The sequence below is a fragment of the Rhinoderma darwinii genome, chromosome 2 (genome assembly GCF_050947455.1).
Source record: "Rhinoderma darwinii isolate aRhiDar2 chromosome 2, aRhiDar2.hap1, whole genome shotgun sequence".
Classification (NCBI taxonomy): Eukaryota; Metazoa; Chordata; class Amphibia; order Anura; family Rhinodermatidae; genus Rhinoderma; species Rhinoderma darwinii.
Window position 1 is genome coordinate 466,166,877 of NC_134688.1, and position 24,145 is coordinate 466,191,021.

At 47.8% G+C, this 24,145-nt stretch overlaps 17 non-coding genes across 17 annotated transcripts; all 17 read left to right on the plus strand.

The window, feature by feature from the left end:
• Positions 1-196: 196 nt before the first annotated feature.
• LOC142747493 (U2 spliceosomal RNA) lies at positions 197-387 on the plus strand. Its single transcript, XR_012881803.1, has one exon. It is a non-coding gene; the product is annotated as a U2 spliceosomal RNA (small nuclear RNA).
• A 1,296-nt stretch (positions 388-1,683) lies between these two features.
• Positions 1,684-1,874, plus strand: LOC142747494 (U2 spliceosomal RNA). The gene has a single exon (XR_012881804.1). It is a non-coding gene; the product is annotated as a U2 spliceosomal RNA (small nuclear RNA).
• Positions 1,875-3,170: 1,296 nt separating this feature from the next.
• LOC142747495 (U2 spliceosomal RNA) lies at positions 3,171-3,361 on the plus strand. Its single transcript, XR_012881805.1, has one exon. It is a non-coding gene; the product is annotated as a U2 spliceosomal RNA (small nuclear RNA).
• A 1,288-nt stretch (positions 3,362-4,649) lies between these two features.
• On the plus strand, positions 4,650-4,840 carry LOC142747497 (U2 spliceosomal RNA). Its single transcript, XR_012881806.1, has one exon. It is a non-coding gene; the product is annotated as a U2 spliceosomal RNA (small nuclear RNA).
• A 1,296-nt stretch (positions 4,841-6,136) lies between these two features.
• LOC142747498 (U2 spliceosomal RNA) lies at positions 6,137-6,327 on the plus strand. The gene has a single exon (XR_012881807.1). It is a non-coding gene; the product is annotated as a U2 spliceosomal RNA (small nuclear RNA).
• A 1,292-nt stretch (positions 6,328-7,619) lies between these two features.
• On the plus strand, positions 7,620-7,810 carry LOC142747499 (U2 spliceosomal RNA). The gene has a single exon (XR_012881808.1). It is a non-coding gene; the product is annotated as a U2 spliceosomal RNA (small nuclear RNA).
• Positions 7,811-9,096: 1,286 nt separating this feature from the next.
• Positions 9,097-9,287, plus strand: LOC142747500 (U2 spliceosomal RNA). Its single transcript, XR_012881809.1, has one exon. It is a non-coding gene; the product is annotated as a U2 spliceosomal RNA (small nuclear RNA).
• A 1,276-nt stretch (positions 9,288-10,563) lies between these two features.
• LOC142747502 (U2 spliceosomal RNA) lies at positions 10,564-10,754 on the plus strand. The gene has a single exon (XR_012881810.1). It is a non-coding gene; the product is annotated as a U2 spliceosomal RNA (small nuclear RNA).
• Positions 10,755-12,038: 1,284 nt separating this feature from the next.
• On the plus strand, positions 12,039-12,229 carry LOC142747504 (U2 spliceosomal RNA). Its single transcript, XR_012881811.1, has one exon. It is a non-coding gene; the product is annotated as a U2 spliceosomal RNA (small nuclear RNA).
• Positions 12,230-13,525: 1,296 nt separating this feature from the next.
• On the plus strand, positions 13,526-13,716 carry LOC142747505 (U2 spliceosomal RNA). The gene has a single exon (XR_012881812.1). It is a non-coding gene; the product is annotated as a U2 spliceosomal RNA (small nuclear RNA).
• Positions 13,717-15,013: 1,297 nt separating this feature from the next.
• On the plus strand, positions 15,014-15,204 carry LOC142747506 (U2 spliceosomal RNA). Its single transcript, XR_012881813.1, has one exon. It is a non-coding gene; the product is annotated as a U2 spliceosomal RNA (small nuclear RNA).
• Positions 15,205-16,492: 1,288 nt separating this feature from the next.
• LOC142747507 (U2 spliceosomal RNA) lies at positions 16,493-16,683 on the plus strand. The gene has a single exon (XR_012881814.1). It is a non-coding gene; the product is annotated as a U2 spliceosomal RNA (small nuclear RNA).
• A 1,296-nt stretch (positions 16,684-17,979) lies between these two features.
• Positions 17,980-18,170, plus strand: LOC142747508 (U2 spliceosomal RNA). Its single transcript, XR_012881815.1, has one exon. It is a non-coding gene; the product is annotated as a U2 spliceosomal RNA (small nuclear RNA).
• Positions 18,171-19,466: 1,296 nt separating this feature from the next.
• On the plus strand, positions 19,467-19,657 carry LOC142747510 (U2 spliceosomal RNA). The gene has a single exon (XR_012881816.1). It is a non-coding gene; the product is annotated as a U2 spliceosomal RNA (small nuclear RNA).
• A 1,272-nt stretch (positions 19,658-20,929) lies between these two features.
• On the plus strand, positions 20,930-21,120 carry LOC142747544 (U2 spliceosomal RNA). The gene has a single exon (XR_012881846.1). It is a non-coding gene; the product is annotated as a U2 spliceosomal RNA (small nuclear RNA).
• A 1,292-nt stretch (positions 21,121-22,412) lies between these two features.
• LOC142747511 (U2 spliceosomal RNA) lies at positions 22,413-22,603 on the plus strand. The gene has a single exon (XR_012881817.1). It is a non-coding gene; the product is annotated as a U2 spliceosomal RNA (small nuclear RNA).
• A 1,288-nt stretch (positions 22,604-23,891) lies between these two features.
• On the plus strand, positions 23,892-24,082 carry LOC142747512 (U2 spliceosomal RNA). Its single transcript, XR_012881818.1, has one exon. It is a non-coding gene; the product is annotated as a U2 spliceosomal RNA (small nuclear RNA).
• The last annotated feature ends 63 nt before the right edge of the window (positions 24,083-24,145 follow it).

Genomic DNA, 24,145 nt, shown 5'->3' on the forward strand with positions numbered 1-24,145 from the left:
TCAGCACTGCATTGTGGTGCAAGCAAAAGAAGCAAATCCTGTCTGGCTTCCTCTCCGGCCTTTATTCACCTCCCGTGTAGCTGTGAGTGTGTGAGCCTGCAGGGCCCCATGGAATTGCCTAGAAGTAGGCTGAATCGCTGCAAGGGCTGAACAGCAGTATCGGGCAGGCTCGGGCAACGCGCGGCCCGTTCGGGTTATCGCTTCTCGGCCTTTTGGCTAAGATCAAGTGTAGTATCTGTTCTTATCAGTTTAATATCTGATACGTCCCCTATCTGGGGACCATATATTAAATGGATTTTTAGAACAGGGAGATGGAAATAGAGCTTGCTCTGTCCACTCCACGCATTGACCTGGTATTGCAGTATTTCCAGGACCGGTGCACCCTTTCCTTATGTGTTGACTAAAAGCAGATTCCAAAAGTGTTTTTTGTCTTTGCTATTGTTTCTGTCTTTCTGAAGGGATCTCCCCTTTTAATCCCATTATTTCAACACCTGTTGGACAATGCATGAGTGATAATGAGCTCATTGATTAAATGCAATTAATGAATAGATTGCCACCTCTTGTTGTGTGTCGTCTGTGTTTCTGTGTTTCCGGCATTTCACATTGGAACACCTCATTCACCTTCCTTGTCTTCTCTCCGCCCTCCCTTTTAGGTAAGTTAAAGAGCTGCACCTGAGCCAGCCACTGATTGATTGATTGATTGATTGATTGATTGATTGATTGATTGATTGATTGATTGATTGATGCAGCACAACAGTCAAATAGTGGAGTGGAGTAGGGGAACAGCAAACAGCCAATAAAGCAGCCCGCCCGCTCGCCTGCCCGCCACAATGGACCTACCTGTGTACACTAGATGGATGTGATGGAATGTACTGTCGTCCCTACATTTCAAGAAGAAGTAAGAATTGCAGTTGCAACAAAGCCTTGCTTGCCTACAAAGAGAGCAGCAATTTGGATTTGTTACTATGTTACCTAGAAGAATAACAAACTGTGCAAGGATGGAGGTTGTAGGAGCAAGGAGAAGTTGTCTGTAAAGTTGGTGGATGCCTATTTTCCATTTTGCAGTCCCTTGTCTCCCACTTGTGGCCTCCTGGAGGCAACTAGCTGTGCAAAAAAAAGACAGCCTGGCGGCCGGCTGTTGCAGTGTTGCCCTCTCAGGCAACACTGAGTGACTGACTGAGCCTCACCGTCTTATATAAAGTTCAGACGGAACTTTGCACGTGTCATAGTGGAGCCCTCAGGATTCCAGAGCCAGCTTTCTGACATCATAATGGGGCCTCAGAGATAAAAGCCTGGGCCCAGGCAGTGTTGGTCAGTGCTGCTCAGCAGGCAGCACTGGACTGGACTGGATTACAGCTGATACAAGGTGTGAAGGAACAAGGGGTGGCTGTGGGCATGCACTTGCTGCCGCTGCCAGTGTTTATCTGCATGGCAGCAGGGCATTTGGGCGTTGCCAGGAAGGCGTTTTTATGTAGATTCCTCCTCTTTCAGCACTGCATTGTGGTGCAAGCAAAAGAAGCAAATCCTGTCTGGCTTCCTCTCCGGCCTTTATTCACCTCCCGTGTAGCTGTGAGTGTGTGAGCCTGCAGGGCCCCATGGAATTGCCTAGAAGTAGGCTGAATCGCTGCAAGGGCTGAACAGCAGTATCGGGCAGGCTCGGGCAACGCGCGGCTCGTTCGGGTTATCGCTTCTCGGCCTTTTGGCTAAGATCAAGTGTAGTATCTGTTCTTATCAGTTTAATATCTGATACGTCCCCTATCTGGGGACCATATATTAAATGGATTTTTAGAACAGGGAGATGGAAATAGAGCTTGCTCTGTCCACTCCACGCATTGACCTGGTATTGCAGTATTTCCAGGACCGGTGCACCCTTTCCTTATGTGTTGACTAAAAGCAGATTCCAAAAGTGTTTTTTGTCTTTGCTATTGTTTCTGTCTTTCTGAAGGGATCTCCCCTTTTAATCCCATTATTTCAACACCTGTTGGACAATGCATGAGTGATAATGAGCTCATTGATTAAATGCAATTAATGAATAGATTGCCACCTCTTGTTGTGTGTCGTCTGTGTTTCTGTGTTTCCGGCATTTCACATTGGAACACCTCATTCACCTTCCTTGTCTTCTCTCCGCCCTCCCTTTTAGGTAAGTTAAAGAGCTGCACCTGAGCCAGCCACTGATTGATTGATTGATTGATTGATTGATTGATTGATTGATTGATTGATTGATTGATTGATGCAGCACAACAGTCAAATAGTGGAGTGGAGTAGGGGAACAGCAAACAGCCAATAAAGCAGCCCGCCCGCTCGCCTGCCCGCCACAATGGACCTACCTGTGTACACTAGATGGATGTGATGGAATGTACTGTCGTCCCTACATTTCAAGAAGAAGTAAGAATTGCAGTTGCAACAAAGCCTTGCTTGCCTACAAAGAGAGCAGCAATTTGGATTTGTTACTATGTTACCTAGAAGAATAACAAACTGTGCAAGGATGGAGGTTGTAGGAGCAAGGAGAAGTTGTCTGTAAAGTTGGTGGATGCCTATTTTCCATTTTGCAGTCCCTTGTCTCCCTCTTGTGGCCTCCTGGAGGCAACTAGCTGTGCAAAAAAAAGACAGCCTGGCGGCCGGCTGTTGCAGTGTTGCCCTCTCAGGCAACACTGAGTGACTGACTGAGCCTCACCGTCTTATATAAAGTTCAGACGGAACTTTGCACGTGTCATAGTGGAGCCCTCAGGATTCCAGAGCCAGCTTTCTGACATCATAATGGGGCCTCAGAGATAAAAGCCTGGGCCCAGGCAGTGTTGGTCAGTGCTGCTCAGCAGGCAGCACTGGACTGGACTGGATTACAGCTGATACAAGGTGTGAAGGAACAAGGGGTGGCTGTGGGCATGCACTTGCTGCCGCTGCCAGTGTTTATCTGCATGGCAGCAGGGCATTTGGGCGTTGCCAGGAAGGCGTTTTTATGTAGATTCCTCCTCTTTCAGCACTGCATTGTGGTGCAAGCAAAAGAAGCAAATCCTGTCTGGCTTCCTCTCCGGCCTTTATTCACCTCCCGTGTAGCTGTGAGTGTGTGAGCCTGCAGGGCCCCATGGAATTGCCTAGAAGTAGGCTGAATCGCTGCAAGGGCTGAACAGCAGTATCGGGCAGGCTCGGGCAACGCGCGGCCCGTTCGGGTTATCGCTTCTCGGCCTTTTGGCTAAGATCAAGTGTAGTATCTGTTCTTATCAGTTTAATATCTGATACGTCCCCTATCTGGGGACCATATATTAAATGGATTTTTAGAACAGGGAGATGGAAATAGAGCTTGCTCTGTCCACTCCACGCATTGACCTGGTATTGCAGTATTTCCAGGACCGGTGCACCCTTTCCTTATGTGTTGACTAAAAGCAGATTCCAAAAGTGTTTTTTGTCTTTGCTATTGTTTCTGTCTTTCTGAAGGGATCTCCCCTTTTAATCCCATTATTTCAACACCTGTTGGACAATGCATGAGTGATAATGAGCTCATTGATTAAATGCAATTAATGAATAGATTGCCACCTCTTGTTGTGTGTCGTCTGTGTTTCTGTGTTTCCGGCATTTCACATTGGAACACCTCATTCACCTTCCTTGTCTTCTCTCCGCCCTCCCTTTTAGGTAAGTTAAAGAGCTGCACCTGAGCCAGCCACTGATTGATTGATTGATTGATTGATTGATTGATTGATTGATTGATTGATTGATGCAGCACAACAGTCAAATAGTGGAGTGGAGTAGGGGAACAGCAAACAGCCAATAAAGCAGCCCGCCCGCTCGCCTGCCCGCCACAATGGACCTACCTGTGTACACTAGATGGATGTGATGGAATGTACTGTCGTCCCTACATTTCAAGAAGAAGTAAGAATTGCAGTTGCAACAAAGCCTTGCTTGCCTACAAAGAGAGCAGCAATTTGGATTTGTTACTATGTTACCTAGAAGAATAACAAACTGTGCAAGGATGGAGGTTGTAGGAGCAAGGAGAAGTTGTCTGTAAAGTTGGTGGATGCCTATTTTCCATTTTGCAGTCCCTTGTCTCCCTCTTGTGGCCTCCTGGAGGCAACTAGCTGTGCAAAAAAAAGACAGCCTGGCGGCCGGCTGTTGCAGTGTTGCCCTCTCAGGCAACACTGAGTGACTGACTGAGCCTCACCGTCTTATATAAAGTTCAGACGGAACTTTGCACGTGTCATAGTGGAGCCCTCAGGATTCCAGAGCCAGCTTTCTGACATCATAATGGGGCCTCAGAGATAAAAGCCTGGGCCCAGGCAGTGTTGGTCAGTGCTGCTCAGCAGGCAGCACTGGACTGGACTGGATTACAGCTGATACAAGGTGTGAAGGAACAAGGGGTGGCTGTGGGCATGCACTTGCTGCCGCTGCCAGTGTTTATCTGCATGGCAGCAGGGCATTTGGGCGTTGCCAGGAAGGCGTTTTTATGTAGATTCCTCCTCTTTCAGCACTGCATTGTGGTGCAAGCAAAAGAAGCAAATCCTGTCTGGCTTCCTCTCCGGCCTTTATTCACCTCCCGTGTAGCTGTGAGTGTGTGAGCCTGCAGGGCCCCATGGAATTGCCTAGAAGTAGGCTGAATCGCTCCAAGGGCTGAACAGCAGTATCGGGCAGGCTCGGGCAACGCGCGGCCCGTTCGGGTTATCGCTTCTCGGCCTTTTGGCTAAGATCAAGTGTAGTATCTGTTCTTATCAGTTTAATATCTGATACGTCCCCTATCTGGGGACCATATATTAAATGGATTTTTAGAACAGGGAGATGGAAATAGAGCTTGCTCTGTCCACTCCACGCATTGACCTGGTATTGCAGTATTTCCAGGACCGGTGCACCCTTTCCTTATGTGTTGACTAAAAGCAGATTCCAAAAGTGTTTTTTGTCTTTGCTATTGTTTCTGTCTTTCTGAAGGGATCTCCCCTTTTAATCCCATTATTTCAACACCTGTTGGACAATGCATGAGTGATAATGAGCTCATTGATTAAATGCAATTAATGAATAGATTGCCACCTCTTGTTGTGTGTCGTCTGTGTTTCTGTGTTTCCGGCATTTCACATTGGAACACCTCATTCACCTTCCTTGTCTTCTCTCCGCCCTCCCTTTTAGGTAAGTTAAAGAGCTGCACCTGAGCCAGCCACTGATTGATTGATTGATTGATTGATTGATTGATTGATTGATTGATTGATTGATTGATTGATGCAGCACAACAGTCAAATAGTGGAGTGGAGTAGGGGAACAGCAAACAGCCAATAAAGCAGCCCGCCCGCTCGCCTGCCCGCCACAATGGACCTACCTGTGTACACTAGATGGATGTGATGGAATGTACTGTTGTCCCTACATTTCAAGAAGAAGTAAGAATTGCAGTTGCAACAAAGCCTTGCTTGCCTACAAAGAGAGCAGCAATTTGGATTTGTTACTATGTTACCTAGAAGAATAACAAACTGTGCAAGGATGGAGGTTGTAGGAGCAAGGAGAAGTTGTCTGTAAAGTTGGTGGATGCCTATTTTCCATTTTGCAGTCCCTTGTCTCCCTCTTGTGGCCTCCTGGAGGCAACTAGCTGTGCAAAAAAAAGACAGCCTGGCGGCCGGCTGTTGCAGTGTTGCCCTCTCAGGCAACACTGAGTGACTGACTGAGCCTCACCGTCTTATATAAAGTTCAGACGGAACTTTGCACGTGTCATAGTGGAGCCCTCAGGATTCCAGAGCCAGCTTTCTGACATCATAATGGGGCCTCAGAGATAAAAGCCTGGGCCCAGGCAGTGTTGGTCAGTGCTGCTCAGCAGGCAGCACTGGACTGGACTGGATTACAGCTGATACAAGGTGTGAAGGAACAAGGGGTGGCTGTGGGCATGCACTTGCTGCCGCTGCCAGTGTTTATCTGCATGGCAGCAGGGCATTTGGGCGTTGCCAGGAAGGCGTTTTTATGTAGATTCCTCCTCTTTCAGCACTGCATTGTGGTGCAAGCAAAAGAAGCAAATCCTGTCTGGCTTCCTCTCCGGCCTTTATTCACCTCCCGTGTAGCTGTGAGTGTGTGAGCCTGCAGGGCCCCATGGAATTGCCTAGAAGTAGGCTGAATCGCTGCAAGGGCTGAACAGCAGTATCGGGCAGGCTCGGGCAACGCGCGGCCCGTTCGGGTTATCGCTTCTCGGCCTTTTGGCTAAGATCAAGTGTAGTATCTGTTCTTATCAGTTTAATATCTGATACGTCCCCTATCTGGGGACCATATATTAAATGGATTTTTAGAACAGGGAGATGGAAATAGAGCTTGCTCTGTCCACTCCACGCATTGACCTGGTATTGCAGTATTTCCAGGACCGGTGCACCCTTTCCTTATGTGTTGACTAAAAGCAGATTCCAAAAGTGTTTTTTGTCTTTGCTATTGTTTCTGTCTTTCTGAAGGGATCTCCCCTTTTAATCCCATTATTTCAACACCTGTTGGACAATGCATGAGTGATAATGAGCTCATTGATTAAATGCAATTAATGAATAGATTGCCACCTCTTGTTGTGTGTCGTCTGTGTTTCTGTGTTTCCGGCATTTCACATTGGAACACCTCATTCACCTTCCTTGTCTTCTCTCCGCCCTCCCTTTTAGGTAAGTTAAAGAGCTGCACCTGAGCCAGCCACTGATTGATTGATTGATTGATTGATTGATTGATTGATTGATTGATTGATTGATTGATGCAGCACAACAGTCAAATAGTGGAGTGGAGTAGGGGAACAGCAAACAGCCAATAAAGCAGCCCGCCCGCTCGCCTGCCCGCCACAATGGACCTACCTGTGTACACTAGATGGATGTGATGGAATGTACTGTCGTCCCTACATTTCAAGAAGAAGTAAGAATTGCAGTTGCAACAAAGCCTTGCTTGCCTACAAAGAGAGCAGCAATTTGGATTTGTTACTATGTTACCTAGAAGAATAACAAACTGTGCAAGGATGGAGGTTGTAGGAGCAAGGAGAAGTTGTCTGTAAAGTTGGTGGATGCCTATTTTCCATTTTGCAGTCCCTTGTCTCCCTCTTGTGGCCTCCTGGAGGCAACTAGCTGTGCAAAAAAAAGACAGCCTGGCGGCCGGCTGTTGCAGTGTTGCCCTCTCAGGCAACACTGAGTGACTGACTGAGCCTCACCGTCTTATATAAAGTTCAGACGGAACTTTGCACGTGTCATAGTGGAGCCCTCAGGATTCCAGAGCCAGCTTTCTGACACCATAATGGGGCCTCAGAGATAAAAGCCTGGGCCCAGGCAGTGTTGGTCAGTGCTGCTCAGCAGGCAGCACTGGACTGGACTGGATTACAGCTGATACAAGGTGTGAAGGAACAAGGGGTGGCTGTGGGCATGCACTTGCTGCCGCTGCCAGTGTTTATCTGCATGGCAGCAGGGCATTTGGGCGTTGCCAGGAAGGCATTTTTATGTAGATTCCTCCTCTTTCAGCACTGCATTGTGGTGCAAGCAAAAGAAGCAAATCCTGTCTGGCTTCCTCTCCGGCCTTTATTCACCTCCCGTGTAGCTGTGAGTGTGTGAGCCTGCAGGGCCCCATGGAATTGCCTAGAAGTAGGCTGAATCGCTGCAAGGGCTGAACAGCAGTATCGGGCAGGCTCGGGCAACGCGCGGCCCGTTCGGGTTATCGCTTCTCGGCCTTTTGGCTAAGATCAAGTGTAGTATCTGTTCTTATCAGTTTAATATCTGATACGTCCCCTATCTGGGGACCATATATTAAATGGATTTTTAGAACAGGGAGATGGAAATAGAGCTTGCTCTGTCCACTCCACGCATTGACCTGGTATTGCAGTATTTCCAGGACCGGTGCACCCTTTCCTTATGTGTTGACTAAAAGCAGATTCCAAAAGTGTTTTTTGTCTTTGCTATTGTTTCTGTCTTTCTGAAGGGATCTCCCCTTTTAATCCCATTATTTCAACACCTGTTGGACAATGCATGAGTGATAATGAGCTCATTGATTAAATGCAATTAATGAATAGATTGCCACCTCTTGTTGTGTGTCGTCTGTGTTTCTGTGTTTCCGGCATTTCACATTGGAACACCTCATTCACCTTCCTTGTCTTCTCTCCGCCCTCCCTTTTAGGTAAGTTAAAGAGCTGCACCTGAGCCAGCCACTTGATTGATTGATTGATTGATTGATTGATTGATTGATTGATTGATGCAGCACAACAGTCAAATAGTGGAGTGGAGTAGGGGAACAGCAAACAGCCAATAAAGCAGCCCGCCCGCTCGCCTGCCCGCCACAATGGACCTACCTGTGTACACTAGATGGATGTGATGGAATGTACTGTCGTCCCTACATTTCAAGAAGAAGTAAGAATTGCAGTTGCAACAAAGCCTTGCTTGCCTACAAAGAGAGCAGCAATTTGGATTTGTTACTATGTTACCTAGAAGAATAACAAACTGTGCAAGGATGGAGGTTGTAGGAGCAAGGAGAAGTTGTCTGTAAAGTTGGTGGATGCCTATTTTCCATTTTGCAGTCCCTTGTCTCCCTCTTGTGGCCTCCTGGAGGCAACTAGCTGTGCAAAAAAAAGACAGCCTGGCGGCCGGCTGTTGCAGTGTTGCCCTCTCAGGCAACACTGAGTGACTGACTGAGCCTCACCGTCTTATATAAAGTTCAGACGGAACTTTGCACGTGTCATAGTGGAGCCCTCAGGATTCCAGAGCCAGCTTTCTGACATCATAATGGGGCCTCAGAGATAAAAGCCTGGGCCCAGGCAGTGTTGGTCAGTGCTGCTCAGCAGGCAGCACTGGACTGGACTGGATTACAGCTGATACAAGACAAGGTGTGAAGGAACAAGGGGTGGCTGTGGGCATGCACTTGCTGCCGCTGCCAGTGTTTATCTGCATGGCAGCAGGGCATTTGGGCGTTGCCAGGAAGGCGTTTTTATGTAGATTCCTCCTCTTTCAGCACTGCATTGTGGTGCAAGCAAAAGAAGCAAATCCTGTCTGGCTTCCTCTCCGGCCTTTATTCACCTCCCGTGTAGCTGTGAGTGTGTGAGCCTGCAGGGCCCCATGGAATTGCCTAGAAGTAGGCTGAATCGCTGCAAGGGCTGAACAGCAGTATCGGGCAGGCTCGGGCAACGCGCGGCCCGTTCGGGTTATCGCTTCTCGGCCTTTTGGCTAAGATCAAGTGTAGTATCTGTTCTTATCAGTTTAATATCTGATACGTCCCCTATCTGGGGACCATATATTAAATGGATTTTTAGAACAGGGAGATGGAAATAGAGCTTGCTCTGTCCACTCCACGCATTGACCTGGTATTGCAGTATTTCCAGGACCGGTGCACCCTTTCCTTATGTGTTGACTAAAAGCAGATTCCAAAAGTGTTTTTTGTCTTTGCTATTGTTTCTGTCTTTCTGAAGGGATCTCCCCTTTTAATCCCATTATTTCAACACCTGTTGGACAATGCATGAGTGATAATGAGCTCATTGATTAAATGCAATTAATGAATAGATTGCCACCTCTTGTTGTGTGTCGTCTGTGTTTCTGTGTTTCCGGCATTTCACATTGGAACACCTCATTCACCTTCCTTGTCTTCTCTCTGCCCTCCCTTTTAGGTAAGTTAAAGAGCTGCACCTGAGCCAGCCACTGATTGATTGATTGATTGATTGATTGATTGATTGATTGATGCAGCACAACAGTCAAATAGTGGAGTGGAGTAGGGGAACAGCAAACAGCCAATAAAGCAGCCCGCCCGCTCGCCTGCCCGCCACAATGGACCTACCTGTGTACACTAGATGGATGTGATGGAATGTACTGTCGTCCCTACATTTCAAGAAGAAGTAAGAATTGCAGTTGCAACAAAGCCTTGCTTGCCTACAAAGAGAGCAGCAATTTGGATTTGTTACTATGTTACCTAGAAGAATAACAAACTGTGCAAGGATGGAGGTTGTAGGAGCAAGGAGAAGTTGTCTGTAAAGTTGGTGGATGCCTATTTTCCATTTTGCAGTCCCTTGTCTCCCTCTTGTGGCCTCCTGGAGGCAACTAGCTGTGCAAAAAAAAGACAGCCTGGCGGCCGGCTGTTGCAGTGTTGCCCTCTCAGGCAACACTGAGTGACTGACTGAGCCTCACCGTCTTATATAAAGTTCAGACGGAACTTTGCACGTGTCATAGTGGAGCCCTCAGGATTCCAGAGCCAGCTTTCTGACATCATAATGGGGCCTCAGAGATAAAAGCCTGGGCCCAGGCAGTGTTGGTCAGTGCTGCTCAGCAGGCAGCACTGGACTGGACAGGATTACAGCTGATACAAGGTGTGAAGGAACAAGGGGTGGCTGTGGGCATGCACTTGCTGCCGCTGCCAGTGTTTATCTGCATGGCAGCAGGGCATTTGGGCGTTGCCAGGAAGGCGTTTTTATGTAGATTCCTCCTCTTTCAGCACTGCATTGTGGTGCAAGCAAAAGAAGCAAATCCTGTCTGGCTTCCTCTCCGGCCTTTATTCACCTCCCGTGTAGCTGTGAGTGTGTGAGCCTGCAGGGCCCCATGGAATTGCCTAGAAGTAGGCTGAATCGCTGCAAGGGCTGAACAGCAGTATCGGGCAGGCTCGGGCAACGCGCGGCCCGTTCGGGTTATCGCTTCTCGGCCTTTTGGCTAAGATCAAGTGTAGTATCTGTTCTTATCAGTTTAATATCTGATACGTCCCCTATCTGGGGACCATATATTAAATGGATTTTTAGAACAGGGAGATGGAAATAGAGCTTGCTCTGTCCACTCCACGCATTGACCTGGTATTGCAGTATTTCCAGGACCGGTGCACCCTTTCCTTATGTGTTGACTAAAAGCAGATTCCAAAAGTGTTTTTTGTCTTTGCTATTGTTTCTGTCTTTCTGAAGGGATCTCCCCTTTTAATCCCATTATTTCAACACCTGTTGGACAATGCATGAGTGATAATGAGCTCATTGATTAAATGCAATTAATGAATAGATTGCCACCTCTTGTTGTGTGTCGTCTGTGTTTCTGTGTTTCCGGCATTTCACATTGGAACACCTCATTCACCTTCCTTGTCTTCTCTCCGCCCTCCCTTTTAGGTAAGTTAAAGAGCTGCACCTGAGCCAGCCACTGATTGATTGATTGATTGATTGATTGATTGATTGATTGATTGATTGATGCAGCACAACAGTCAAATAGTGGAGTGGAGTAGGGGAACAGCAAACAGCCAATAAAGCAGCCCGCCCGCTCGCCTGCCCGCCACAATGGACCTACCTGTGTACACTAGATGGATGTGATGGAATGTACTGTCGTCCCTACATTTCAAGAAGAAGTAAGAATTGCAGTTGCAACAAAGCCTTGCTTGCCTACAAAGAGAGCAGCAATTTGGATTTGTTACTATGTTACCTAGAAGAATAACAAACTGTGCAAGGATGGAGGTTGTAGGAGCAAGGAGAAGTTGTCTGTAAAGTTGGTGGATGCCTATTTTCCATTTTGCAGTCCCTTGTCTCCCTCTTGTGGCCTCCTGGAGGCAACTAGCTGTGCAAAAAAAAGACAGCCTGGCGGCCGGCTGTTGCAGTGTTGCCCTCTCAGGCAACACTGAGTGACTGACTGAGCCTCACCGTCTTATATAAAGTTCAGACGGAACTTTGCACGTGTCATAGTGGAGCCCTCAGGATTCCAGAGCCAGCTTTCTGACATCATAATGGGGCCTCAGAGATAAAAGCCTGGGCCCAGGCAGTGTTGGTCAGTGCTGCTCAGCAGGCAGCACTGGACTGGACTGGATTACAGCTGATACAAGGTGTGAAGGAACAAGGGGTGGCTGTGGGCATGCACTTGCTGCCACTGCCAGTGTTTATCTGCATGGCAGCAGGGCATTTGGGCGTTGCCAGGAAGGCGTTTTTATGTAGATTCCTCCTCTTTCAGCACTGCATTGTGGTGCAAGCAAAAGAAGCAAATCCTGTCTGGCTTCCTCTCCGGCCTTTATTCACCTCCCGTGTAGCTGTGAGTGTGTGAGCCTGCAGGGCCCCATGGAATTGCCTAGAAGTAGGCTGAATCGCTGCAAGGGCTGAACAGCAGTATCGGGCAGGCTCGGGCAACGCGCGGCCCGTTCGGGTTATCGCTTCTCGGCCTTTTGGCTAAGATCAAGTGTAGTATCTGTTCTTATCAGTTTAATATCTGATACGTCCCCTATCTGGGGACCATATATTAAATGGATTTTTAGAACAGGGAGATGGAAATAGAGCTTGCTCTGTCCACTCCACGCATTGACCTGGTATTGCAGTATTTCCAGGACCGGTGCACCCTTTCCTTATGTGTTGACTAAAAGCAGATTCCAAAAGTGTTTTTTGTCTTTGCTATTGTTTCTGTCTTTCTGAAGGGATCTCCCCTTTTAATCCCATTATTTCAACACCTGTTGGACAATGCATGAGTGATAATGAGCTCATTGATTAAATGCAATTAATGAATAGATTGCCACCTCTTGTTGTGTGTCGTCTGTGTTTCTGTGTTTCCGGCATTTCACATTGGAACACCTCATTCACCTTCCTTGTCTTCTCTCCGCCCTCCCTTTTAGGTAAGTTAAAGAGCTGCACCTGAGCCAGCCACTGATTGATTGATTGATTGATTGATTGATTGATTGATTGATTGATTGATTGATTGATTGATGCAGCACAACAGTCAAATAGTGGAGTGGAGTAGGGGAACAGCAAACAGCCAATAAAGCAGCCCGCCCGCTCGCCTGCCCGCCACAATGGACCTACCTGTGTACACTAGATGGATGTGATGGAATGTACTGTCGTCCCTACATTTCAAGAAGAAGTAAGAATTGCAGTTGCAACAAAGCCTTGCTTGCCTACAAAGAGAGCAGCAATTTGGATTTGTTACTATGTTACCTAGAAGAATAACAAACTGTGCAAGGATGGAGGTTGTAGGAGCAAGGAGAAGTTGTCTGTAAAGTTGGTGGATGCCTATTTTCCATTTTGCAGTCCCTTGTCTCCCTCTTGTGGCCTCCTGGAGGCAACTAGCTGTGCAAAAAAAAGACAGCCTGGCGGCCGGCTGTTGCAGTGTTGCCCTCTCAGGCAACACTGAGTGACTGACTGAGCCTCACCGTCTTATATAAAGTTCAGACGGAACTTTGCACGTGTCATAGTGGAGCCCTCAGGATTCCAGAGCCAGCTTTCTGACATCATAATGGGGCCTCAGAGATAAAAGCCTGGGCCCAGGCAGTGTTGGTCAGTGCTGCTCAGCAGGCAGCACTGGACTGGACTGGATTACAGCTGATACAAGGTGTGAAGGAACAAGGGGTGGCTGTGGGCATGCACTTGCTGCCGCTGCCAGTGTTTATCTGCATGGCAGCAGGGCATTTGGGCGTTGCCAGGAAGGCGTTTTTATGTAGATTCCTCCTCTTTCAGCACTGCATTGTGGTGCAAGCAAAAGAAGCAAATCCTGTCTGGCTTCCTCTCCGGCCTTTATTCACCTCCCGTGTAGCTGTGAGTGTGTGAGCCTGCAGGGCCCCATGGAATTGCCTAGAAGTAGGCTGAATCGCTGCAAGGGCTGAACAGCAGTATCGGGCAGGCTCGGGCAACGCGCGGCCCGTTCGGGTTATCGCTTCTCGGCCTTTTGGCTAAGATCAAGTGTAGTATCTGTTCTTATCAGTTTAATATCTGATACGTCCCCTATCTGGGGACCATATATTAAATGGATTTTTAGAACAGGGAGATGGAAATAGAGCTTGCTCTGTCCACTCCACGCATTGACCTGGTATTGCAGTATTTCCAGGACCGGTGCACCCTTTCCTTATGTGTTGACTAAAAGCAGATTCCAAAAGTGTTTTTTGTCTTTGCTATTGTTTCTGTCTTTCTGAAGGGATCTCCCCTTTTAATCCCATTATTTCAACACCTGTTGGACAATGCATGAGTGATAATGAGCTCATTGATTAAATGCAATTAATGAATAGATTGCCACCTCTTGTTGTGTGTCGTCTGTGTTTCTGTGTTTCCGGCATTTCACATTGGAACACCTCATTCACCTTCCTTGTCTTCTCTCCGCCCTCCCTTTTAGGTAAGTTAAAGAGCTGCACCTGAGCCAGCCACTTGATTGATTGATTGATTGATTGATTGATTGATTGATTGATTGATTGATTGATTGATTGATGCAGCACAACAGTCAAATAGTGGAGTGGAGTAGGGGAACAGCAAACAGCCAATAAAGCAGCCCGCCCGCTCGCCTGCCCGCCACAATGGACCTACCTGTGTACACTAGATGGATGTGATGGAATGTACTGTCGTCCCTACATTTCAAGAAGAAGTAAGAATTGCAGTTGCAACAAAGCCTTGCTTGCCTACAAAGAGAGCAGCAATTTGGATTTCTTACTATGTTACCTAGAAGAATAACAAACTGTGCAAGGATGGAGGTTGTAGGAGCAAGGAGAAGTTGTCTGTAAAGTTGGTGGATGCCTATTTTCCATTTTGCAGTCCCTTGTCTCCCTCTTGTGGCCTCCTGGAGGCAACTAGCTGTGCAAAAAAAAGACAGCCTGGCGGCCGGCTGTTGCAGTGTTGCCCTCTCAGGCAACACTGAGTGACTGACTGAGCCTCACCGTCTTATATAAAGTTCAGACGGAACTTTGCACGTGTCATAGTGGAGCCCTCAGGATTCCAGAGCCAGCTTTCTGACATCATAATGGGGCCTCAGAGATAAAAGCCTGGGCCCAGGCAGTGTTGGTCAGTGCTGCTCAGCAGGCAGCACTGGACTGGACTGGATTACAGCTGATACAAGGTGTGAAGGAACAAGGGGTGGCTGTGGGCATGCACTTGCTGCCGCTGCCAGTGTTTATCTGCATGGCAGCAGGGCATTTGGGCGTTGCCAGGAAGGCGTTTTTATGTAGATTCCTCCTCTTTCAGCACTGCATTGTGGTGCAAGCAAAAGAAGCAAATCCTGTCTGGCTTCCTCTCCGGCCTTTATTCACCTCCCGTGTAGCTGTGAGTGTGTGAGCCTGCAGGGCCCCATGGAATTGCCTAGAAGTAGGCTGAATCGCTGCAAGGGCTGAACAGCAGTATCGGGCAGGCTCGGGCAACGCGCGGCCCGTTCGGGTTATCGCTTCTCGGCCTTTTGGCTAAGATCAAGTGTAGTATCTGTTCTTATCAGTTTAATATCTGATACGTCCCCTATCTGGGGACCATATATTAAATGGATTTTTAGAACAGGGAGATGGAAATAGAGCTTGCTCTGTCCACTCCACGCATTGACCTGGTATTGCAGTATTTCCAGGACCGGTGCACCCTTTCCTTATGTGTTGACTAAAAGCAGATTCCAAAAGTGTTTTTTGTCTTTGCTATTGTTTCTGTCTTTCTGAAGGGATCTCCCCTTTTAATCCCATTATTTCAACACCTGTTGGACAATGCATGAGTGATAATGAGCTCATTGATTAAATGCAATTAATGAATAGATTGCCACCTCTTGTTGTGTGTCGTCTGTGTTTCTGTGTTTCCGGCATTTCACATTGGAACACCTCATTCACCTTCCTTGTCTTCTCTCCGCCCTCCCTTTTAGGTAAGTTAAAGAGCTGCACCTGAGCCAGCCACTGATTGATTGCTTGATTGATTGATTGATTGATTGATTGATTGATTGATTGATGCAGCACAACAGTCAAATAGTGGAGTGGAGTAGGGGAACAGCAAACAGCCAATAAAGCAGCCCGCCCGCTCGCCTGCCCGCCACAATGGACCTACCTGTGTACACTAGATGGATGTGATGGAATGTACTGTCGTCCCTACATTTCAAGAAGAAGTAAGAATTGCAGTTGCAACAAAGCCTTGCTTGCCTACAAAGAGAGCAGCAATTTGGATTTGTTACTATGTTACCTAGAAGAATAACAAACTGTGCAAGGATGGTGGTTGTAGGAGCAAGGAGAAGTTGTCTGTAAAGTTGGTGGATGCCTATTTTCCATTTTGCAGTCCCTTGTCTCCCTCTTGTGGCCTCCTGGAGGCAACTAGCTGTGCAAAAAAAAGACAGCCTGGCGGCCGGCTGTTGCAGTGTTGCCCTCTCAGGCAACACTGAGTGACTGACTGAGCCTCACCGTCTTATATAAAGTTCAGACGGAACTTTGCACGTGTCATAGTGGAGCCCTCAGGATTCCAGAGCCAGCTTTCTGACATCATAATGGGGCCTCAGAGATAAAAGCCTGGGCCCAGGCAGTGTTGGTCAGTGCTGCTCAGCAGGCAGCACTGGACTGGACTGGATTACAGCTGATACAAGGTGTGAAGGAACAAGGGGTGGCTGTGGGCATGCACTTGCTGCCGCTGCCAGTGTTTATCTGCATGGCAGCAGGGCATTTGGGCGTTGCCAGGAAGGCGTTTTTATGTAGATTCCTCCTCTTTCAGCACTGCATTGTGGTGCAAGCAAAAGAAGCAAATCCTGTCTGGCTTCCTCTCCGGCCTTTATTCACCTCCCGTGTAGCTGTGAGTGTGTGAGCCTGCAGGGCCCCATGGAATTGCCTAGAAGTAGGCTGAATCGCTGCAAGGGCTGAACAGCAGTATCGGGCAGGCTCGGGCAACGCGCGGCCCGTTCGGGTTATCGCTTCTCGGCCTTTTGGCTAAGATCAAGTGTAGTATCTGTTCTTATCAGTTTAATATCTGATACGTCCCCTATCTGGGGACCATATATTAAATGGATTTTTAGAACAGGGAGATGGAAATAGAGCTTGCTCTGTCCACTCCACGCATTGACCTGGTATTGCAGTATTTCCAGGACCGGTGCACCCTTTCCTTATGTGTTGACTAAAAGCAGATTCCAAAAGTGTTTTTTGTCTTTGCTATTGTTTCTGTCTTTCTGAAGGGATCTCCCCTTTTAATCCCATTATTTCAACACCTGTTGGACAATGCATGAGTGATAATGAGCTCATTGATTAAATGCAATTAATGAATAGATTGCCACCTCTTGTTGTGTGTCGTCTGTGTTTCTGTGTTTCCGGCATTTCACATTGGAACACCTCATTCACCTTCCTTGTCTTCTCTCCGCCCTCCCTTTTAGGTAAGTTAAAGAGCTGCACCTGAGCCAGCCACTGATTGATTGATTGATTGATTGATTGATTGATTGATTGATTGATTGATTGATTGATTGATGCAGCACAACAGTCAAATAGTGGAGTGGAGTAGGGGAACAGCAAACAGCCAATAAAGCAGCCCGCCCGCTCGCCTGCCCGCCACAATGGACCTACCTGTGTACACTAGATGGATGTGATGGAATGTACTGTCGTCCCTACATTTCAAGAAGAAGTAAGAATTGCAGTTGCAACAAAGCCTTGCTTGCCTACAAAGAGAGCAGCAATTTGGATTTCTTACTATGTTACCTAGAAGAATAACAAACTGTGCAAGGATGGAGGTTGTAGGAGCAAGGAGAAGTTGTCTGTAAAGTTGGTGGATGCCTATTTTCCATTTTGCAGTCCCTTGTCTCCCTCTTGTGGCCTCCTGGAGGCAACTAGCTGTGCAAAAAAAAGACAGCCTGGCGGCCGGCTGTTGCAGTGTTGCCCTCTCAGGCAACACTGAGTGACTGACTGAGCCTCACCGTCTTATATAAAGTTCAGACGGAACTTTGCACGTGTCATAGTGGAGCCCTCAGGATTCCAGAGCCAGCTTTCTGACATCATAATGGGGCCTCAGAGATAAAAGCCTGGGCCCAGGCAGTGTTGGTCAGTGCTGCTCAGCAGGCAGCACTGGACTGGACTGGATTACAGCTGATACAAGGTGTGAAGGAACAAGGGGTGGCTGTGGGCATGCACTTGCTGCCGCTGCCAGTGTTTATCTGCATGGCAGCAGGGCATTTGGGCGTTGCCAGGAAGGCGTTTTTATGTAGATTCCTCCTCTTTCAGCACTGCATTGTGGTGCAAGCAAAAGAAGCAAATCCTGTCTGGCTTCCTCTCCGGCCTTTATTCACCTCCCGTGTAGCTGTGAGTGTGTGAGCCTGCAGGGCCCCATGGAATTGCCTAGAAGTAGGCTGAATCGCTGCAAGGGCTGAACAGCAGTATCGGGCAGGCTCGGGCAACGCGCGGCCCGTTCGGGTTATCGCTTCTCGGCCTTTTGGCTAAGATCAAGTGTAGTATCTGTTCTTATCAGTTTAATATCTGATACGTCCCCTATCTGGGGACCATATATTAAATGGATTTTTAGAACAGGGAGATGGAAATAGAGCTTGCTCTGTCCACTCCACGCATTGACCTGGTATTGCAGTATTTCCAGGACCGGTGCACCCTTTCCTTATGTGTTGACTAAAAGCAGATTCCAAAAGTGTTTTTTGTCTTTGCTATTGTTTCTGTCTTTCTGAAGGGATCTCCCCTTTTAATCCCATTATTTCAACACCTGTTGGACAATGCATGAGTGATAATGAGCTCATTGATTAAATGCAATTAATGAATAGATTGCCACCTCTTGTTGTGTGTCGTCTGTGTTTCTGTGTTTCCGGCATTTCACATTGGAACACCTCATTCACCTTCCTTGTCTTCTCTCCGCCCTCCCTTTTAGGTAAGTTAAAGAGCTGCACCTGAGCCAGCCACTGATTGATTGCTTGATTGATTGATTGATTGATTGATTGATTGATTGATTGATTGATTGATGCAGCACAACAGTCAAATAGTGGAGTGGAGTAGGGGAACAGCAAACAGCCAATAAAGCAGCCCGCCCGCTCGCCTGCCCGCCACAATGGACCTACCTGTGTACACTAGATGGATGTGATGGAATGTACTGTCGTCCCTACATTTCAAGAAGAAGTAAGAATTGCAGTTGCAACAAAGCCTTGCTTGCCTACAAAGAGAGCAGCAATTTGGATTTGTTACTATGTTACCTAGAAGAATAACAAACTGTGCAAGGATGGTGGTTGTAGGAGCAAGGAGAAGTTGTCTGTAAAGTTGGTGGATGCCTATTTTCCATTTTGCAGTCCCTTGTCTCCCTCTTGTGGCCTCCTGGAGGCAACTAGCTGTGCAAAAAAAAGACAGCCTGGCGGCCGGCTGTTGCAGTGTTGCCCTCTCAGGCAACACTGAGTGACTGACTGAGCCTCACCGTCTTATATAAAGTTCAGACGGAACTTTGCACGTGTCATAGTGGAGCCCTCAGGATTCCAGAGCCAGCTTTCTGACATCATAATGGGGCCTCAGAGATAAAAGCCTGGGCCCAGGCAGTGTTGGTCAGTGCTGCTCAGCAGGCAGCACTGGACTGGACTGGATTACAGCTGATACAAGGTGTGAAGGAACAAGGGGTGGCTGTGGGCATGCACTTGCTGCCACTGCCAGTGTTTATCTGCATGGCAGCAGGGCATTTGGGCGTTGCCAGGAAGGCGTTTTTATGTAGATTCCTCCTCTTTCAGCACTGCATTGTGGTGCAAGCAAAAGAAGCAAATCCTGTCTGGCTTCCTCTCCGGCCTTTATTCACCTCCCGTGTAGCTGTGAGTGTGTGAGCCTGCAGGGCCCCATGGAATTGCCTAGAAGTAGGCTGAATCGCTGCAAGGGCTGAACAGCAGTATCGGGCAGGCTCGGGCAACGCGCGGCCCGTTCGGGTTATCGCTTCTCGGCCTTTTGGCTAAGATCAAGTGTAGTATCTGTTCTTATCAGTTTAATATCTGATACGTCCCCTATCTGGGGACCATATATTAAATGGATTTTTAGAACAGGGAGATGGAAATAGAGCTTGCTCTGTCCACTCCACGCATTGACCTGGTATTGCAGTATTTCCAGGACCGGTGCACCCTTTCCTTATGTGTTGACTAAAAGCAGATTCCAAAAGTGTTTTTTGTCTTTGCTATTGTTTCTGTCTTTCTGAAGGGATCTCCCCTTTTAATCCCATTATTTCAACACCTGTTGGACAATGCATGAGTGATAATGAGCTCATTGATTAAATGCAATTAATGAATAGATTGCCACCTCTTGTTGTGTGTCGTCTGTGTTTCTGTGTTTCCGGCATTTCACATTGGAACACCTCATTCACCTTCCTTGTCTTCTCTCCGCCCTCCCTTTTAGGTAAGTTAAAGAGCTGCACCTGAGCCAGCCACTGATTGATTGATTGATTGATTGATTGATTGATTGATGCAGCACAACAGTCAAATAGTGGAGTGGAGTAGGGGAACAGCAAACAGCCAATAAAGCAGCCCGCCCGCTCGCCTGCCCGCCACAATGGACCTACCTGTGTACACTAGATGGATGTGATGGAATGTACTGTCGTCCCTACATTTCAAGAAGAAGTAAGAATTGCAGTTGCAACAAAGCCTTGCTTGCCTACAAAGAGAGCAGCAATTTGGATTTGTTACTATGTTACCTAGAAGAATAACAAACTGTGCAAGGATGGAGGTTGTAGGAGCAAGGAGAAGTTGTCTGTAAAGTTGGTGGATGCCTATTTTCCATTTTGCAGTCCCTTGTCTCCCTCTTGTGGCCTCCTGGAGGCAACTAGCTGTGCAAAAAAAAGACAGCCTGGCGGCCGGCTGTTGCAGTGTTGCCCTCTCAGGCAACACTGAGTGACTGACTGAGCCTCACCGTCTTATATAAAGTTCAGACGGAACTTTGCACGTGTCATAGTGGAGCCCTCAGGATTCCAGAGCCAGCTTTCTGACATCATAATGGGGCCTCAGAGATAAAAGCCTGGGCCCAGGCAGTGTTGGTCAGTGCTGCTCAGCAGGCAGCACTGGACTGGACTGGATTACAGCTGATACAAGGTGTGAAGGAACAAGGGGTGGCTGTGGGCATGCACTTGCTGCCGCTGCCAGTGTTTATCTGCATGGCAGCAGGGCATTTGGGCGTTGCCAGGAAGGCGTTTTTATGTAGATTCCTCCTCTTTCAGCACTGCATTGTGGTGCAAGCAAAAGAAGCAAATCCTGTCTGGCTTCCTCTCCGGCCTTTATTCACCTCCCGTGTAGCTGTGAGTGTGTGAGCCTGCAGGGCCCCATGGAATTGCCTAGAAGTAGGCTGAATCGCTGCAAGGGCTGAACAGCAGTATCGGGCAGGCTCGGGCAACGCGCGGCCCGTTCGGGTTATCGCTTCTCGGCCTTTTGGCTAAGATCAAGTGTAGTATCTGTTCTTATCAGTTTAATATCGGATACGTCCCCTATCTGGGGACCATATATTAAATGGATTTTTAGAACAGGGAGATGGAAATAGAGCTTGCTCTGTCCACTCCACGCATTGACCTGGTATTGCAGTATTTCCAGGACCGGTGCACCCTTTCCTTATGTGTTGACTAAAAGCAGATTCCAAAAGTGTTTTTTGTCTTTGCTATTGTTTCTGTCTTTCTGAAGGGATCTCCCCTTTTAATCCCATTATTTCAACACCTGTTGGACAATGCATGAGTGATAATGAGCTCATTGATTAAATGCAATTAATGAATAGATTGCCACCTCTTGTTGTGTGTCGTCTGTGTTTCTGTGTTTCCGGCATTTCACATTGGAACACCTCATTCACCTTCCTTGTCTTCTCTCCGCCCTCCCTTTTAGGTAAGTTAAAGAGCTGCACCTGAGCCAGCCACTGATTGATTGATTGATTGATTGATTGATTGATTGATTGATTGATTGATTGATTGATGCAGCACAACAGTCAAATAGTGGAGTGGAGTAGGGGAACAGCAAACAGCCAATAAAGCAGCCCGCCCGCTCGCCTGCCCGCCACAATGGACCTACCTGTGTACACTAGATGGATGTGATGGAATGTACTGTCGTCCCTACATTTCAAGAAGAAGTAAGAATTGCAGTTGCAACAAAGCCTTGCTTGCCTACAAAGAGAGCAGCAATTTGGATTTGTTACTATGTTACCTAGAAGAATAACAAACTGTGCAAGGATGGAGGTTGTAGGAGCAAGGAGAAGTTGTCTGTAAAGTTGGTGGATGCCTATTTTCCATTTTGCAGTCCCTTGTCTCCCTCCTGTGGCCTCCTGGAGGCAACTAGCTGTGCAAAAAAAAGACAGCCTGGCGGCCGGCTGTTGCAGTGTTGCCCTCTCAGGCAACACTGAGTGACTGACTGAGCCTCACCGTCTTATATAAAGTTCAGACGGAACTTTGCACGTGTCATAGTGGAGCCCTCAGGATTCCAGAGCCAGCTTTCTGACATCATAATGGGGCCTCAGAGATAAAAGCCTGGGCCCAGGCAGTGTTCGTCAGTGCTGCTCAGCAGGCAGCACTGGACTGGACTGGATTACAGCTGATACAAGGTGTGAAGGAACAAGGGGTGGCTGTGGGCATGCACTTGCTGCCGCTGCCAGTGTTTATCTGCATGGCAGCAGGGCATTTGGGCGTTGCCAGGAAGGCGTTTTTATGTAGATTCCTCCTCTTTCAGCACTGCATTGTGGTGCAAGCAAAAGAAGCAAATCCTGTCTGGCTTCCTCTCCGGCCTTTATTCACCTCCCGTGTAGCTGTGAGTGTGTGAGCCTGCAGGGCCCCATGGAATTGCCTAGAAGTAGGCTGAATCGCTGCAAGGGCTGAACAGCAGTATCGGGCAGGCTCGGGCAACGCGCGGCCCGTTCGGGTTATCGCTTCTCGGCCTTTTGGCTAAGATCAAGTGTAGTATCTGTTCTTATCAGTTTAATATCTGATACGTCCCCTATCTGGGGACCATATATTAAATGGATTTTTAGAACAGGGAGATGGAAATAGAGCTTGCTCTGTCCACTCCACGCATTGACCTGGTATTGCAGTATTTCCAGGACCGGTGCACCCTTTCCTTATGTGTTGACTAAAAGCAGATTCCAAAAGTGTTTTTTGTCTTTGCTATTGTTTCTGTCTTTCTGAAGGGATCTCCCCTTTTAATCCCATTATTTCAACACCTGTTGGACAATGCATGAGTGATAATGAGCTCATTGATTAAATGCAATTAATGAATAGATTGCCACCTCTTGTTGTGTGTCGTCTGTGTTTCTGTGTTTCCGGCATTTCACATTGGAACACCTCATTCACCTTCCTTGTCTTCTCTCCGCCCTCCCTTTTAGGTAAGTTAAAGAGCTGCACCTGAGCCAGCCACTGATTGATTGATTGATTGATTGATTGATTGATTGATTGATTGATTGATTGATTGATGCAGCACAACAGTCAAATAGTGGAGTGGAGTAGGGGAACAGCAAACAGCCAATAAAGCAGCCCGCCCGCTCGCCTGCCCGCCACAATGGACCTACCTGTGTACACTAGATGGATGTGATGGAATGTACTGTCGTCCCTACATTTCAAGAAGAAGTAAGAATTGCAGTTGCAACAAAGCCTTGCTTGCCTACAAAGAGAGCAGCAATTTGGATTTGTTACTATGTTACCTAGAAGAATAACAAACTGTGCAAGGATGGAGGTTGTAGGAGCAAGGAGAAGTTGTCTGTAAAGTTGGTGGATGCCTATTTTCCATTTTGCAGTCCCTTGTCTCCCTCCTGTGGCCTCCTGGAGGCAACTAGCTGTGCAAAAAAAAGACAGCCTGGCGGCCGGCTGTTGCAGTGTTGCCCTCTCAGGCAACACTGAGTGACTGACTGAGCCTCACCGTCTTATATAAAGTTCAGACGGAACTTTGCACGTGTCATAGTGGAGCCCTCAGGATTCCAGAGCCAGCTTTCTTCATAATGGGGCCTCAGAGATAAAAGCCTGGGCCCAGGCAGTGTTGGTCAGTGCTGCTCAGCAGGCAGCACTGGACTGGACTGGATTACAGCTGATACAAGGTGTGAAGGAACAAGGGGTGGCTGTGGGCATGCACTTGCTGCCGCTGCCAGTGTTTATCTGCATGGCAGCAGGGCATTTGGGCGTTGCCAGGAAGGCGTTTTTATGTAGATTCCTCCTCTTTCCGCACTGCATTGTGGTGCAAGCAAAAGAAGCAAATCCTGTCTGGCTTCCTCTCCGGCCTTTATTCACCTCCCGTGTAGCTGTGAGTGTGTGAGCCTGCAGGGCCCCATGGAATTGCCTAGAAGTAGGCTGAATCGCTGCAAGGGCTGAACAGCAGTATCGGGCAGGCTCGGGCAACGCGCGGCCCGTTCGGGTTATCGCTTCTCGGCCTTTTGGCTAAGATCAAGTGTAGTATCTGTTCTTATCAGTTTAATATCTGATACGTCCCCTATCTGGGGACCATATATTAAATGGATTTTTAGAACAGGGAGATGGAAATAGAGCTTGCTCTGTCCACTCCACGCATTGACCTGGTATTGCAGTATTTCCAGGACCGGTGCACCCTTTCCTTATGTGTTGACTAAAAGCAGATTCCAAAAGTGTTTTTTGTCTTTGCTATTGTTTCTGTCT